Source organism: Ambystoma mexicanum, chromosome 2p (assembly GCF_040938575.1).
Source record: "Ambystoma mexicanum isolate Mex_15411 chromosome 2p, UKY_AmexF1_1, whole genome shotgun sequence".
Classification (NCBI taxonomy): domain Eukaryota; kingdom Metazoa; phylum Chordata; class Amphibia; order Caudata; family Ambystomatidae; genus Ambystoma; species Ambystoma mexicanum.
In genome coordinates this window covers 51,314,287-51,331,379 of record NC_090923.1, presented here as the reverse complement: position 1 = coordinate 51,331,379, position 17,093 = coordinate 51,314,287, and positions in this window count along the sequence as shown.

Sequence of the window (17,093 nt, the reverse complement as noted above, 5' to 3'; positions counted from 1 at the left end):
GAAGCCCAATAGGAGGCAGTGCATATTGCAAACTGGTGCCCACCACGCGAGAAGCCCACTAGGAACGTAAAGCAGTGCATATTGCAAACTGGTGCCCACCACCCGAGAAGCCCACTAGGAACGTAAAGCAGCGCATATTGCAAACTGGTGACATGAGAAGCCCACTAGGAGGCAGTGCATATTGCGAACTGGTGCCCACCACGCGAGAAGCCCACTAGGAACGTAAAGCAGTGCATATTGTAAACTGGTGGTGCGATAAGCCCACTAGGAGGCAGTGCATATTGCAAACTAGTGCCCACCACGCGGGAAGCCCACGAGAAACGTAAACCAGCACATATTACAAACTGGTGCCCGCCACACGAGAAGCTCACTGGGAACATAAAGCAGCACATATTGCAAACTGGTGCCCACCACCTGAGAAGCCCACTGGGAACATAGAGAAGTGCAAATTACAAACTGGTGGCGCGAAAAGCCCACTAGGAGGCAGTGCATATTGCAAACTGGTGCCCACCACGCGGGAACCCACGAGGAACGTAAAGCAGTGCATAATGCAAACTGGTGCCCACCACGCGAGAAGCCCACTAGGAACGTAAAGCAGCGCATATTGCAAACTGGTGGCGTGAGAAGCCCACTAGAAGGCAGTGCATATTACAAACTGGTGCCCACCACGCAAGAAGTGCACTAGGAACGTAAGGCAGTGCATATTGTAAACTGGTACCCACCACGCGGGAAGCCCACTAGGAACATAAAGCAGCACATTTTGCAAACTGGTGCCCACCACGTGAGAAGCTCACTGGGAACATAAAGCAGCGCATATTGCAAACTGGTGCCCACCACGCGAGAAGCCCACTAGGAACATAAAGCAGCGCATATTGCAAACTGGTGCCCACCACGCGAGAAGCCCACTGGGAACATAAAGCAGCGCATATTGCAAACTGGTGCCCACCACGCGAGAAGCCCACTGGGAATGTAAAGCAGTGCATATTGCAAACTGGTGCCCACCACGTGAGAAGCCCACTGGGAACATAGAGAAGTGCAAATTGCAAACTGGTGGCGCGAGAAGCCCACTAGGAGGCAGTGCATATTGCAAACTGGTGCCCACCACGCGAGAAGCCCACTAGGAACGTAAAGCAGTGCATATTGCAAACTGGTGCCCACCACGTGAGAAGCCCACTAGGAACATAAAACAGTGCACATTGCAAACCGGTGGCGTGAAAAGCCCACTAGGAGGCAGTGCATATTGCAAACTGGTGCCCACCACGCAAGAAGTGCACTAGGAACGTAAGGCAGTGCATATTGCAAACTGGTGGCGCAAGAAGCCCACTAGGAGGCAGTGCATATTGCAAACTGGTGCCCACCACGCGAGAAGCTCACTAGGAACATAAAACAGTGCATATTGCAAACTGGTGCACACCACGCGAGAAGCCCACTAGGAACGTAAAGCAGCGCATATTGCAAACTGGTGGCGCAAAAAGCCCACTAGGAGGCAGTGCATATTGCAAACTGGTGCCCACCACGCAAGAAGCTCACTAGGAACATAAAACAGTGCATATTGCAAACTGGTGCACACCACGCGAGAAGCTCACTAGGAACATAAAGCAGTGCATATTGCAAACTGGTGGCGCGAGAAGCCCACTAGGAGGCAGTGCATATTGCAAACTGTTGCCCACCATGCGAGAAGCCCACTAGGAACGTAAAGCAGTGCATATTGTAAACTGGTACCCACCACGCGGGAAGCCCACTAGGAACATAAACCAGCACTAATTGCAAACTGATGCCCACCACGTGAGAAGCTCACTGGGAACATAAAGCAGCTCATATTGCAAACTGGTGCCCACCACGCGAGAAGCCCACTAGGAACATAAAGCAGCGCATATTGCAAACTGGTGCCCACCACGCGAGAAGCCCACTGGGAACATAAAGCAGCGCATATTGCAAACTGGTGCCCACCACGCGAGAAGCCCACTAGGAACATAAAGCAGCGCATATTGCAAACTGGTGCCCACCAAGCGAGAAGACCACTAGGAACATAAAGCAGTGCATATTGCAAACTGGTGCCCACCACCCGAGAAGCCCACTAGGAACATAAAGCAGCACATATTGCAAACTGGTGCCCACCACCTGAAAAGCACACTGGGAACATAGAGAAGTGCAAATTGCAAACTGGTGGCACGAGAAGCCCACTAGGAGGTAGTGCATATTGCAAACTGGTGCCCTCCACGTGAGAAGCCCACTGGGAACATAAAGCAGTGCATATTGCAAACTGGTGCCCACCACGTGAGAAGCCTACTAGGAACATAAAGCAGTGCATATTGCAAACTGGTGCCGCGAGAAGCCCACTAGGAACATAGAGCAGCGCATATTGCAAACTGGTGCCCACCATGCGGGAAGACCACTAGGAACATAAAGCAGCGCATATTGCAAACTGGTGCCCACCACGTGAGAAGCCCACTAGGAACATAAAGCAGCACATATTGCAAACTGGTGCCCACCACGTGAGAAGCCTACTAGGAACATAAAGCAGTGCATATTGCAAACTGGTGCCCACCACGTGACACGCGAGAAGCCCACTGGGAATGTAAAGCAGTGCATATTGCAAACTGGTGCCCACCACGTGAGAAGCCCACTGGGAACATAGAGAAGTGCAAATTGCAAACTGGTGGCGCGAGAAGCCCACTAGGAGGCAGTGCATATTGCAAACTGGTGCCCACCACGCGAGAAGCCCACTAGGAACGTAAAGCAGTGCATATTGCAAACTGGTGCCCACCACGTGAGAAGCCCACTAGGAACATAAAGCAGTGCACATTGCAAACCGGTGGCGTGAGAAGCCCACTAGAAGGCAGTGCATATTGCAAACTGGTGCCCACCACGCAAGAAGTGCACTAGGAACGTAAGGCAGTGCATATTGCAAACTGGTGGTGCAAGAAGCCCACTAGGAGGCAGTGCATATTGCAAACTGGTGCCCACCACGCGAGAAGCTCACTAGGAACATAAAACAGTGCATATTGCAAACTGGTGCACACCACGCGAGAAGCCCACTAGGAACGTAAAGCAGCGCATATTGCAAACTGGTGGCGCAAGAAGCCCACTAGGAGGCAGTGCATATTGCAAACTGGTGCACACCACGCAAGAAGCTCACTAGGAACATAAAGCAGTGCATATTGCAAACTGGTGGCGCGAGAAGCCCACTAGGAGGCAGTGCATATTGCAAACTGTTGCCCACCATGCGAGAAGCCCACTAGGAACGTAAAGCAGTGCATATTGTAAACTGGTACCCACCACGCGGGAAGCCCACTAGGAACATAAAGCAGCACTTATTGCAAACTGGTGCCCACCACGTGAGAAGCTCACTGGGAACATAAAGCAGCTCATATTGCAAACTGGTGCCCACCACGCGAGAAGCCCACTAGGAACATAAAGCAGCGCATATTGCAAACTGGTGCCCACCACGCGAGAAGCCCACTGGTGCCCACCACATGAGAAGCCCACTAGGAACATAAAGCAGCGCATATTGCAAACTGGTGCCCACCACGCGAGAAGCCCACTGGGAATGTAAAGCAGTGCATATTGCAAACTGGTGCCCACCACGTGAGAAGCCCACTGGTGCCCACCACGTGAGAAGCCCACTAGGAACATAAAGCAGTGCATATTGCAAACTTGTGCCCACCACGCGGGAAGCCCACTAGGAACATAAAGCAGCGCATATTGCAAACTGGTGCCCACCACGCGAGAAGCTCACTAGGAACATAAAACAGTGCATATTGCAAACTGGTGCACACCACGCGAGAAGCCCACTAGGAACGTAAAGCAGCGCATATTGCAAACTGGTGGCGCAAGAAGCCCACTAGGAGGCAGTGCATATTGCAAACTGGTGCACACCACGCAAGAAGCTCACTAGGAACATAAAGCAGTGCATATTGCAAACTGGTGGCGCGAGAAGCCCACTAGGAGGCAGTGCATATTGCAAATTGTTGCCCACCATGCGAGAAGCCCACTAGGAACGTAAAGCAGTGCATATTGTAAACTGGTACCCACCACGCGGGAAGCCCACTAGGAACATAAAGCAGCACTTATTGCAAACTGGTGCCCACCACGTGAGAAGCTCACTGGGAACATAAAGCAGCTCATATTGCAAACTGGTGCCCACCACGCGAGAAGCCCACTAGGAACATAAAGCAGCGCATATTGCAAACTGGTGCCCACCACGCGAGAAGCCCACTGGGAACATAAAGCAGCGCATATTGCAAACTGGTGCCCACCACGCGAGAAGCCCACTAAGAACATAAAGCAGCGCATATTGCAAACTGGTGCCCACCACGCGAGAAGACCACTAGGAACATAAAGCAGCGCATATTGCAAACTGGTGCCCACCACCCGAGAAGCCCACTAGGAACATAAAGCAGCACATATTGCAAACTGGTGCCCACCACCTGAGAAGCACACTGGGAACATAGAGAAGCGCAAATTGCAAACTGGTGGCGCGAGAAGCCCACTAGGAGGTAGTGCATATTGCAAACTGGTGCCCTCCACGTGAGAAGCTCACTGGGAACATAAAGCAGCTCATATTGCAAACTGGTGCCCACCACGCGAGAAGCCCACTAGGAACATAAAGCAGCGCATATTGCAAACTGGTGCCCACCACGCGAGAAGCCCACTGGGAACATAAAGCAGCGCATATTGCAAACTGGTGCCCACCACGCGAGAAGCCCACTAAGAACATAAAGCAGCGCATATTGCAAACTGGTGCCCACCACGCGAGAAGACCACTAGGAACATAAAGCAGCGCATATTGCAAACTGGTGCCCACCACCCGAGAAGCCCACTAGGAACATAAAGCAGCACATATTGCAAACTGGTGCCCACCACCTAAGAAGCACACTGGGAACATAGAGAAGCGCAAATTGCAAACTGGTGGCGCGAGAAGCCCACTAGGAGGTAGTGCATATTGCAAACTGGTGCCCTTCACGTGAGAAGCCCACTGGGAACATAAAGCAGTGCTATTGCAAACTGCTGCCCACCACGTGAGAAGCCTACTAGGAACATAAAGCAGTGCATATTGCAAACTGGTGCCCAACCCGCGAGAAGCCCACTAGGAACATAGAGCAGCGCATATTGCAAACTGGTGCCCACCATGCGGGAAGACCACTAAGAACATAAAGCAGCGCATATTGCAAACTGGAGCCCACCACGTGAGAAGCCCACTAGGAACATAAAGCAGCGCATATTGCAAACTGGTGCCCACCACGTGAGAAGCCCACTGGTGCCCACCACGTGAGAAGCCCACTAGGAACATAAAGCAGCGCATATTGCAAACTGGTGCCCACCACGCGAGAAGCCCACTGGGAACATAAAGCAGTGCATATTGCAAACTGGTGCCCACCACGTGAGAAGCCTACTAGGAACATAAAGCAGTGCATATTGCAAACTGGTGCCCAACCCGCGAGAAGCCCACTAGGAACATAGAGCAGCGCATATTGCAAACTGGTGCCCACCATGCGGGAAGACCACTAGGAACATAAAGCAGCGCATATTGCAAACTGGTGCCCACCACGTGAGAAGCCCACTGGGAACATAAAGCAGTGCATATTGCAAACTGGTGCCCACCACGTGAGAAGCCTACTAGGAACATAATGCAGCACATATTGCAAACTGGTGCCCACCACGTGAGAAGCCTACTAGGAACATAAAGCAGTGCATATTGCAAACTGGTGCCCACCACGTGAGAAACCCACTGGTGCACACCACGTGAGAAGCCCACTAGGAACATAAAGCAGTGCATATTGCAAACTGGTGCCCACCACGTGAGAAGCCCACTAGGAACGTAAAGCAGCGCATTTTGCAAACTGGTGCCCACCACGTGCGAAGCCCACTGGGAACATAGATGCCCACACTCGAGTGATATTTATTCATGCTGTGTTTACTTTAGGGAGGGCAATTGCGTAATTTAGCCCCCAGTTCGGACACCTGTGCGGTGGTGAACGACTTGCACGTGTCATTTTATTTTTCATATCACTGTGCTCTGTCTGAGTGACTGGTGTGTTGTATGCACAGGGCCCGGGAAACATAGGCATACATGTGGACAGTGTCCCTGAGTCACAATGCCTAAATCAAGAATAATGAAGGACTCCTTGTGGCACTCGTATGCCTAGTGGCCAGGAATGAAAGGGCTTATTATGTATAAGGTGTGGTCGTAGAAATTGCCATTGTGCTGAAAGTATAATGACATTACTGCATCAGTGTGCTGTGGGAGGGGCACATTACACTTGATCAATGCATGATTGGGAGGATAGCTCAGCGGCAACGTGCTCGCCTTGGAAGCAAGACGACACGGAGCTCCACAGGTTCGGTCCCCGGGTCAGCGCTTAGAAACCACTGCGTATTGAGCGCGTTATAAATAACCTATCATATCATATCATGAGTAGATGTCACTGCACGAATGGCTTCTGTAGCCCGGGAAGTAGCGGCACCTGGTGGGCAAATAGTAGCCTTGTTTACTACCTACAGAGGGCTGCACAGTTTATGTTCCCATCTCGAGTTCCGAACATTTGTGCATTTCTTGCTCGAGGCGCACAACTTCCGACTGCTTCCGAGAGGAAAGGTTCCTGCCCACAAAGGCCCTCCCTGACTCTCTACCAAGCCGACTCGAGGCTAAAAAGTCATTGGTCCTGTTCAGAGCAGGGCCGGCCAGCCTGTGCTACCTACTGCACGCATCCTTGGTCCTGAAAACCCAGAATGGGGTGTTTTGCAAAGCCCAAATGAGGAGGGCCTGCCTCTGATTCTTGATTTCATGGGGGCTTTCTTTGTTCCCTGCATGGGGGCTCTGAATGATAGCGGCTAAATGATGATAATGTAGGCCCCCCGCAGGGCTTTATGGGCCGCAGGTCATACTCCCCTAGTCACTTTATTTCTTTTAAGCAGCACTTTCAGCCTGCTTTTTGTTACCAGGTTGCCAACATGCCAGACATACGTGTGGAACAAAGTGGGAATAGCCTGTTTCTCTGTCAGTCACATCTCACTGGGAAGGCGTCAATAGCCTTACAAAGCCCCCAGTTGGCTTCACAATCTATTATGTTATGTTGACTTATACCGCACACCGTTAACACCCAGGGGTGGTCTCCAGGCACTCACATGGCTATGCAAGGAGGAGGACGTGGTTGGTTAGTGAGGGTAGAGTGAAAGGATATGTCTAGAACCAGAAGAAACTGGCCTCTGTGTTTGTTGGCTTGCAGATAGTTGATTGCATCCACTGGCTTGTTGTATCCGTAAAGAACAGGCCCAATGCTTGGGTTGTTTGTTCTATGTGAATGTTTGTTATGTTCAGTGTGTGTATGTGTGTTTTATGTGTAGATTGACTGGTATTTAAGATTGTGCTTATGCGCACTGGCTTGTTGTATCTGTAGGTGTAAGATCCCGTGTCTGGGGCTGTTTGTTGTACGCAAGTGTTACTTATGTTGGGTGTGTGTTTGTATGCAGTTTGGCTAGCCCAATGGGCATGTATAGTATTTTTGTGGTGTGTTGGAGGGGATCAGGAGCGGGGTGTTTTAGTACATTGGGTACTCGCAAAATTCTTCTAAGTAGTTCTCAATTCTATCTAATGTGACGCATGGATAATCTACACAATTCTATCTAATGTGACGCATGACTAGTCTTCACAATTCTATCTAAATGTGACGTATGGCTAATCTTCACATTTCTATCTAAATGGGTGGCGTGTTGGAGGGGTCATGAGCGGGGTGTTTAGTACATTGGGTGCTCTCAAAGTTCTTCTAGGTGGCTAATCTACACAATTCTATCTAATGTGACGCTTGGCTAATCTTCACAATTCTAATGAATGCGACATATGGCTAATCTTCTCAAGTCTATCAAAATGTAACGCATGGCTAATCTTCACAATTCTAGCTAAGTGTGCCGCATGGCTAATCTTCACAAGTCTATCTAAATGTGACGCATGGCTAATCTTCACAATTCTATCTAAATGTGACGCATAGCTAATCTTCACAGTTCAATGTAAATGTGACACATGGCTAATCTATGCAATTCTATCTAAGTGTGATGCGTGGCTAGTCTTCACAAATTATTTAAATGTGACGCATGGCTAATCTTCACAATTCTATCTGAATGTGACACATTGCTAATCTTCACAATACTATCTGTTCATGTCTATCTAAAATGTGATGTGTGGCTAAACTTCAGAGGTCTATATAAGTGTGAGGCGTGGCTAGTCTTCCCAAATCTATCTAAGTGTGACGCATGTCATGAACCGCCAATTATGTCCATTCTGGACTTCGTGGTCCATGATGCATCGTGGTCTGAACTCCGTGATCCTTCCAACATGGGCGACAGTTTCGAAACGCTGCTTACCAGCCCTTGCGCGTTACTTTCAACTTCCTACTAAACAGCCACGCCCCTGCGGCTCTTCGTGTTTCAACGCTACTGCTTGGACTAGTTAGACATGGGTTGCCGGAGTCCGCTCGGTGCTCTCTTCCGAGTCCTTGTTCACATCTTCCTAATTATATTTCCCGTTCGTTCCCTTTCCTTTCCTTACCTACTTCCGCGCTTCATTCCTGGATCCTTTCTCTGCTCGGTCCTACGACGCTTCCGTACCTCCGAGCCCGGACATTGTTTCCTTCCTGGTTCCCAGTCCTGGATGTTTGAACGCTACCCAGTGAAGGACACTCGTAAACCTCACGCTGGAATCTGAAGACCCACGCACGGGCCTGTATAAATCCCAGACAGTGCGAAAGAAGGAAGCCACTTCCAAGAAGGTCGCAAGTAAAGAGAAACAGGTGAAAAGGAGAGAGACATGTGACAGATTGAGACACCTCAAACCTGATACAAAGGCAGATATGGAAGCCGCAGTTCAAGACCTCATGCAAGGTATGCAAGAATTAACCACTGAAGTCCAGTACCTGAGAACGCGTCATTAAAGCAGTTAGTCTTATCTCGTGACTCTGCAGCCAAAGAAAGTGTCCTATTGGGAGGAGTAGTGGACAAATACGATGGCTCATCAAAAACCCTCCATGACTTCCTTGATTCTTGTTTGGTGCATTTTACCTTCAAACAGTACTATTTTTCCACCCCAAGAGCAAAGGTGGGATTTATGATATCTCATCTCACGGGCAATGCCTTAACCTGGGCAACTCCCTTAGTCAATGCGGGTGATGCTCTCCTGGATGATTACGATGGTTTTGTGGAAGCCCTTAAGGCCATGTTTGATCGCCCAGAACTCATTTACAGTGCACAAGAAAGACTGCTTGAATTCCAACAAGGAACTCAGGATATGCTCACTTATGTGACTCGCTTTAAACAGCTAGTAAAAGAAGCCGATTGGTCCGAAGAAGTCAGCTTCGCCCTCTTTCGAAGAGGTCTGAATGACGAGATAAAGGATGAATTAGCTAGGGTAGCTCACCCAAGCTCCTTCCAAACTCTCATGGACTTCTCCCTACAGATTGATTTCTGGATCCAGGAAAGAAAGGCAGAGAAAAAGAAGCCTAAGTCAACATCCCCAAAGGCAGCCACAGGTTACCCCTGCCAAAAAGAAACCGCTGCATCCCAAGCCTCAGATCCAGAACTCATGCAACTAGGCGCCTTCCGAGGACCAATTTCTCCCCAAGAAAGGATCCGTCGGATTAATACAGGACTGTGCATATACTGTGCCTCTGATAAACACCTTGTAAGAGAGTGTCCTATAGCGCCAGCTCCCGATCCTAATTGGAGCACAGTTTCGGGAGAAAGATGTCTGCTCCTCATCTATTCCTTCCTTGAAATCCCCAGGACAGAACAATTTTGTGATTCTACAGACATTTCTGTCACCTTCCAAAAAAGAATCCTCCCCCATTCTGGCCTTAGTGGACTGCGGAGCCATGGGCATTTTCATAGATCATGATTGGGCCATCAGCCATCACATTCCCCGGGAAACCAAAGAGAGAATGCAACCTGTTGAAGCCATCAATGGCAGACCCTTGTCTTCTGGACCCATAACTCATCAAACCAAGGAGTTACTACTTTCGATAAACAACCATCAAGAAATGATTAGATTTGACATCATAAAATCTGCCCACTACCCCATGGTTTTAGGCATGCCTTGGCTACAAAACACAATCCACATATCAGTTTGGCAGCAGGGTCCTTGTTTCTCGGTTCAGAACATCGTATGTCCCATTGTTTATCTCTTGCCACATTGCAAAGTCCTTCAGCGGACTTCCAGGAGCCCAAGCAACCAGTCATAACTGTATCCAACATTATCCAGATTCTTCAGGCATACCAAGCTTACTCAGATGTGTTTTCAACAGCCATTGTTCAAGCTCTTCCACCTCATAGACCCGAGGATTGTGCCATTGATACAGACCCAGCTGCAGTAATTCCCTTCGGGAGAATGTTCATTTTGTCTGAACCTGAGAAGAAAGCCCTTCAAGTGTATCTGGACACCAATTTGACAAACAGCACTATCCGACCTTCCAAGTCTCCAGCCGGTGCTTCTCTCTTCTTCGTTCCTAAAAAAGACACTAAGGAACTTCGACCTTGTCTGGATTACCGTGGCCTTAACCAATGCACACTGAAAGACCGCTATCCATTACCACTTAGTTTAGACATTCCGGAGGCAGTGAGAGGTGCTGTCATTGTCACTAAACTCGATCTCAGGGGTGCTTACCACCTCATTCGCATAAGAGGAGGCGATGAGTGGAAAACTGCCTTCAGGATTCCCTTTGGCCACTTTGAGTATCTGGTGATGCCCTTTGGTCTCGCCAATGCCCCTGCAGTATTTCAACGCTTCATGGATCGGGTCTTTTCGGACATGCTGTTCCTTTTTGTCATAGTCTATCTGGACGATATTCTAATTTACTCCAAAGAACCTCAGGCCCATCAAGAACATGTACAAGCAGTTTTGCAACGCCTACCTGAACACAAGCTCCTGGCCAAGCCTGAAAAATGCCTTTTGCATGTATCAACCGTTCATTATCTTGGCTTCGTGCTTAGTTCCAAAGGTATCGTAATGGATCCATCCAAGGTTGATTCTATCCTGTCTTGGCCCGCTCCCACTTCAGTAAAACAGATCCAATCCTTCCTGGGACTTGCTAATTCTTACAAGAAATTAATACCCACGTTTTCTGACATAGTACATCCCATTGTAACGCTCTTAAGGAAAGACACTCCATTGCATTGGTCTGCGACTCAAGAGAAGGCTTTTCAACAACTGAAACTGAAATTCACTCGTGCTCCAATCCTAGCTCAACCTGATATAGATCAACCCTTTTTGGTAGAGACAGATGCATCCGACTATGCCAATGGAGCAGTGTTAAAACAAGAACTTGAGGATAAGATGGAGCATCCTATTGCATACCTATCCCGTACCTTGACTCCTAGTGAGACTCATTATTCCGTCCTGGAGAAGGAACTATTAGCTATCCGACTAGCCTTCACCGATTGGCGTCATCTGCTTTTGGGTGCCAAACACCCAGTGCAAGTTCGCATGGATCACCGAAACCTACAAATCCTACAGTCCTTGGAATGCAGAAATAGCCGTCAGGCTCGTTGGGCCTTCTTTTTTGCCCAATATCAATTTCAAATCCAACACTTTCCTGGAACACATAACCTCATAGCTGATGCCTTGTCCAGACGTCCTGATAATGAACCCCTTGAAGCCCGGACCTTCCCCAAGATGTTTCCTAACACAGTGTTCGTAGCTCAAGCCATTACTCTCCTGAAGGATATTCGAGCCAAGACACCTTCTTCCGAACTTTGGAAGGAATATAAAGGAGGCAATCTAAGGAATCTCATGATGAAGGACAGATATCTTTTCACGGAAACACGGCTGGCTATTCCCACACAAGAGCTGGGACATGAGATCACAAATCCATGCCATGATACCCTCCATTCAGGACACCGAGGAATCACCAACACCCTCCGTCTTATACAGAGGGAGTTTTGGTGGCCAAGGATGAAAGACGACGTAAGAACCTATGTCCAATCCTGTGCATTGTGCAATCAGAATAAATATGATAACAGAAGACCAGCGGGTCTCTTACACCAACCAGCAATACCGACACAACCTTGGGAAACCATCGCCACAGATTTTATCGTGGAATTACCACCATCCAGAGGACACACGACCATAATGGTTACCATCGATTTGTTTACACATATGGTTCACTTTACACCTTTGTTCAAGCTACCATCCTCATCTGAACTGGCTGGGATTTTTCTGGAACATATATTCAGGCTTACCTCTAAACAGGTAATCTCCCTAAATTTTTGTTTACGGGGGGTCAAGGTCTCGGAACGGGAGAACAAAGCTAAGAGCGTTATACAAAAATGAGACTATTGACTACCCCACTCATAGTCCAAACAGGCTAGGCTTGGTGATATATGTTATATACTTATTTTGTAATTAATGCCTTCCAAATTGATAACATATTCACAATTTACAAAAATTCATTTTTTGCAACATTTATAAACAACTGTCATATACTAATGAGACAATACACAGAACCATATCGCTTACACACCCTCGAGAATGAACACTAAAAATCATCAGTCATAAATTAGTCCATATCAATTTATTATTAAGACTAATTTAGAAAAATTAAAAAAAAGAGAAAGCAGAACATACAGATATATATCACAGATCAGTGCTACATGATCGACTTCATCTAATTCTAAAAACAGAATCAACTATAGGGGTTAGTTGAATTAATGAAAACTGACTAATATCAATAAAGCAGTGTTTAGATACAAGACTTCAAAAAGTTGGTAAGTCTTTTTTCAAGTGTCGACATGTTTCGGCCCTTCTGGAGATTGAGGCACTATCTCTAGTGTCTCTCCAACCATAGTTTTTTCAACGGCCTTCTTCACGACAATTTCTTTTAATCAAATAGGAAACCTCTTTCATGTACCCCAACAAGTTTAGCGTAATCTAAAAACAAACATACAAAAAATTGTAAGCGACAATGAGTCAATTGTTCCAAAACAATACATATTATCTAACACAAATTGTCCGTGTACCAATATTCACAAAATTTTATACAGAATTTACAAAATATTTCCATACCTCAGATCGAAACAACAAAGGGGAGTGGAAGACAGAACAAATAATACTGGTGTCCCCACTAGAGAACAACAGTCAAAATATATCAACAAGCCTTGACATAGCCGTGACAGGTATGGGTTAGTGATTTTCTTGTCACCGGTTGTTCATGGATCACCTTTTATTTATTTGTTCACCCGACCCAACATCTAATGGGAACCTGAATTGAGTAAGGAACAAACTTCCTTATTTCGCTTTCTATTTTAATCAGCAGCGTATCGCTCGCTACACAACAACTTGATTACTTATAAACAATGTGTTCTCTGTTTTTGCATTTCCTAAAACAATCCCGAAACATAACATTATTATTGTCATGGTCAGTTAGTACTCTTTGACCGGCTTTTTCAAATAACTGCAGACGGGATAACTCACTTGAGTCTGCTCGATGTTAGGAAATTGTGTCACTGTGTTGTTTAAACAGACCCAATGGTGCACTCGCCTGCCCTTCGAGATGCCGTAGTATATCTGGCTTACAGTCAACCTCTTAAGTAGTTTGCCTGTAAAATTATAAAAAATATTATAAAAACCGATTGTGAAGTCGTGCACAAACACACAAACCTTCACATATTTTTCAGAAGCACCCAAATGGGTGCACTTTTTCGAGGGACCGCTACTTAATCCTGCTGTTCACTCCCACACTGAGGACATCTAACAATTATGTCCATTAGCCCCGCCGTACTTATGGCGCATTTCATACGCTTCGAACAGGAAAGGGGCTCATGTCTCCCTTTTAGTGCTAGCTCGTCTTACCTTTAGAACTCGTTCGGGTAGCGACAAGACAGCATCTCATCGGTTGCGTTCCCGCACTCGAATGCCGACTAAGCTTATTTATCCTTCTCGGCGGATCATGTGATCGATCATGTGATCGTACATTCCTTGAGTTAAAGAGGCAGTGCTCATTGAGCTTTAGAACCGCGATCAAATACCCAAATGATATTTGAAGTGGTCTAAAAAATGTTACTTTTGACTTCATGTACACACATAAAGTCCTCACTGCTTCTTTTTCCATTTCTTGTGTGTACAAAGAGAAACTACGTTAAATCGCAGGGCCCCATGTTCGAGTTACGAACGTCATGGAAAGAAAAAGGAATGGGGGAAAAAACCTATCGCCAAAAGGGTGCCCAGATGGTGGCCCACTTCATGACAGGGAAGAGGGCGTTCCATTCCACCGCTGTATTTAGACCCCTGGTGGCAGTATTCAGGGAATAAATCCAACGTTGTTCGCTCAAACTCAGGCGCATCTCTCTGTTCCCTCCTCTTTCAGTTGCAGGAATGGTTTGTAATACAAACCATAAAAGATCAGTATACTTGTGTTTTTTCTGTTCATAATGTGCAACTAAGGGTTTGTTGGCTACTTTATTCTTCAACCAGGATTAATCTTCACAGATGCGTTGTTTAACACATCTTTTAGTTTTGCCTATATAAATCAGATCACACAGGCATTTTATACCATAAATTACCCATGATGAATTACAATTCGAAAAGCTGCCAAAAACCCAATTTTTACCGTTCAGGTCAATTGATTTCAAATTGCTTGTAAGGGGGCAAACTACACATCTGCCACATTTAAAATGCCCGATAACCGGTGGCAAATGCCACAAACTGGTTTGGTTAGGTTTTGGTTAATTTTTCTAAATTTGGGAAGTGTCAACATGTTTCGGCCCTTCTGGAGATTGAGGCACTATCTCTAGTGTCTCTCCAACCATAGATTTTTCAATGGCCTTCTTCAGGACAGACAATTTCTTTTAATCAAATAGGAAACCTCTTTCATATACCCCAACAAGTTTAGCGTAATCTAAAAACAAACATACAAACATTTTTAACCGACAATGGTTCAATTGTTCCAAAACAATACATATTATCTAACACAAATTGTCCTTGTACCAATATTCACAAAATTTTATACAGAATTTACAAAATATTTCCTTCCCTCAGATCGAAACAACAAAGGGGAGTGGAAGACAGAACAAATAATACTGGTGTCCCCACTAGGGAACAACAGTCAAAATATATCAACAGGCCCTAACTTACATCCTGGATGGACGTGAGATCAACATCCTCGACATCTACAACCAAATAAACTAGCTCCCAGGTATTATGGACCTTTCTCCATAAAGGAAATTATTAATCCAGTGGCCTTTCGACTCCAACTTCCAGAGTCGTGGAAAAGGATTCATCCAGTCTTCCACACTTCTTTGTTAAAACCATTTGTACAATCGACTCGAACTGCTCCACGACCTACTCCAGTAATTATCAATAACCAACTTGAATTCGAGGTCTCCAGGATATGTGACTCCAGGTACAGATGAGGTCAACTCCAGTATTTGGTTGAATGGAAAGGATATCCTCCCAGTGATCGCACCTGGGAACCTGTCTCAAACATGAGTGCCCCCCGATTGATACAAAGATATCATCATATCCACCCAGCAGGCAAACCTGGAGGTGCGGGGCTTAGGAGGAGGCATACTGTCATGAACCGCCGATTACGTCCATTCTGGACTTCGTGGTCCATGATGCATCGTGGTCTGAACTCCGTGATACTTCCAACATGGGTGTCAGTTTCGAAACGCTGCTTACCAGCCCTTGCGCGTTACGTTCAACTTCCTACTAAACAGCCACGCTCCGCGGCTCTGCGCGTCTCAATGCTATTGCTTGGAGTAGTTAGACATGTGCTGCCAAAGTCCGCTCGGTGCTCTCTTCCGAGTCCTTGTTCACATCTTCCGAATTATATTTTCCGTTCGTTCCCTTTCCTTTCCTTACCTACTTCCGCGCTTCATTCCTGGATCCCTTCTGTGCTCGGTCCTACAACGCTTTCGTACCTCCGAGCCCGGACACTGTTTCCTTCCTGGTTCCCAGTCCTGGATGTTTGAACGCTACCCAGTGAAGGACACTCGTAAACTTCACGCTGGAATACGAAGACCCGCGCACGGGCCTTTATAAATCCTGGACAGTGCGAAAGAAGGAAGCCACTTCCAAGAAGGTCGCAAGTAAAGAGAAACAGGTGAGAAGGGGAGAGACTTGTGACAACGCATGACTAATCTTCACAAGTCTATCTAACTGTGACGCGTGGCTGGTCTTCACAGTTCTATCTAAATGTGACGCCTGGCTAATCTTCACAATTATATCTAAATGTGACACCTGGCTAATCTCCACAATTCTATCTAAATGTGATGTATGGCTAATCTACACAATATGTTTATTGTTATGAGTTTCCTGCCCCCACTATACACCTAAGTACAACACCTTTCCTTCTCCCAAAGTATATCTAGGTGCAACACATTTCCTTCCATAATTCAGTATAATGGCTAAATATGGAGCTCAGCACAATGCCTAACTATGGAGCGTAGCACAATGGCTAACTATGGAACGTAACACAGTTCACAATAATAGTAGTGTAAGAGTAGCCATGTTTTCTGGAGCACTATGATGGCTGTGCTTTCCGCTCGTAGCATCTTACGATGGCTAATTATAGGGTGCAGGACAGTTCAACACAATTTAACTATGTGCCTACTCCAATGTAAATACCTTCACAATGCAACTTCAAACAGCGAAAGCCAGCCACAGATTGCACCCATCATTCCCAGAGAGATTATGAGAAAGGATCCAATTGAAAAGAAGCCGTGTGCCTTCTCAGTCTTCTCCTCCAGGCAAATACAGCTGCCTGTATTCAAACTGTAATAAAAACACTGAGTGCCCACGATTCAGGAACTCATTAATTCAATAAACCACGTCACACTACTTGAACCTACTATATTCCCTAAATATAAGAAGCATACAATCGACAGATAGGTGAATTTGAAATCTACACGAATATGCAAGTATAATATATAAGTAAGAAAATTATGAATCTCAGTTTCCTTGGAAAAACCGTACAATCTCTGAAAAGAATCTGAAGTCAGAGGAGCGCCTTTTGTGGCTGCCACATTACAATTATTTTAATCATAATAGAAACCATTTGTCAGCAAAGCCCCCTTTTCGTTATAGAGCCTATACATATGTACAAGTCTGA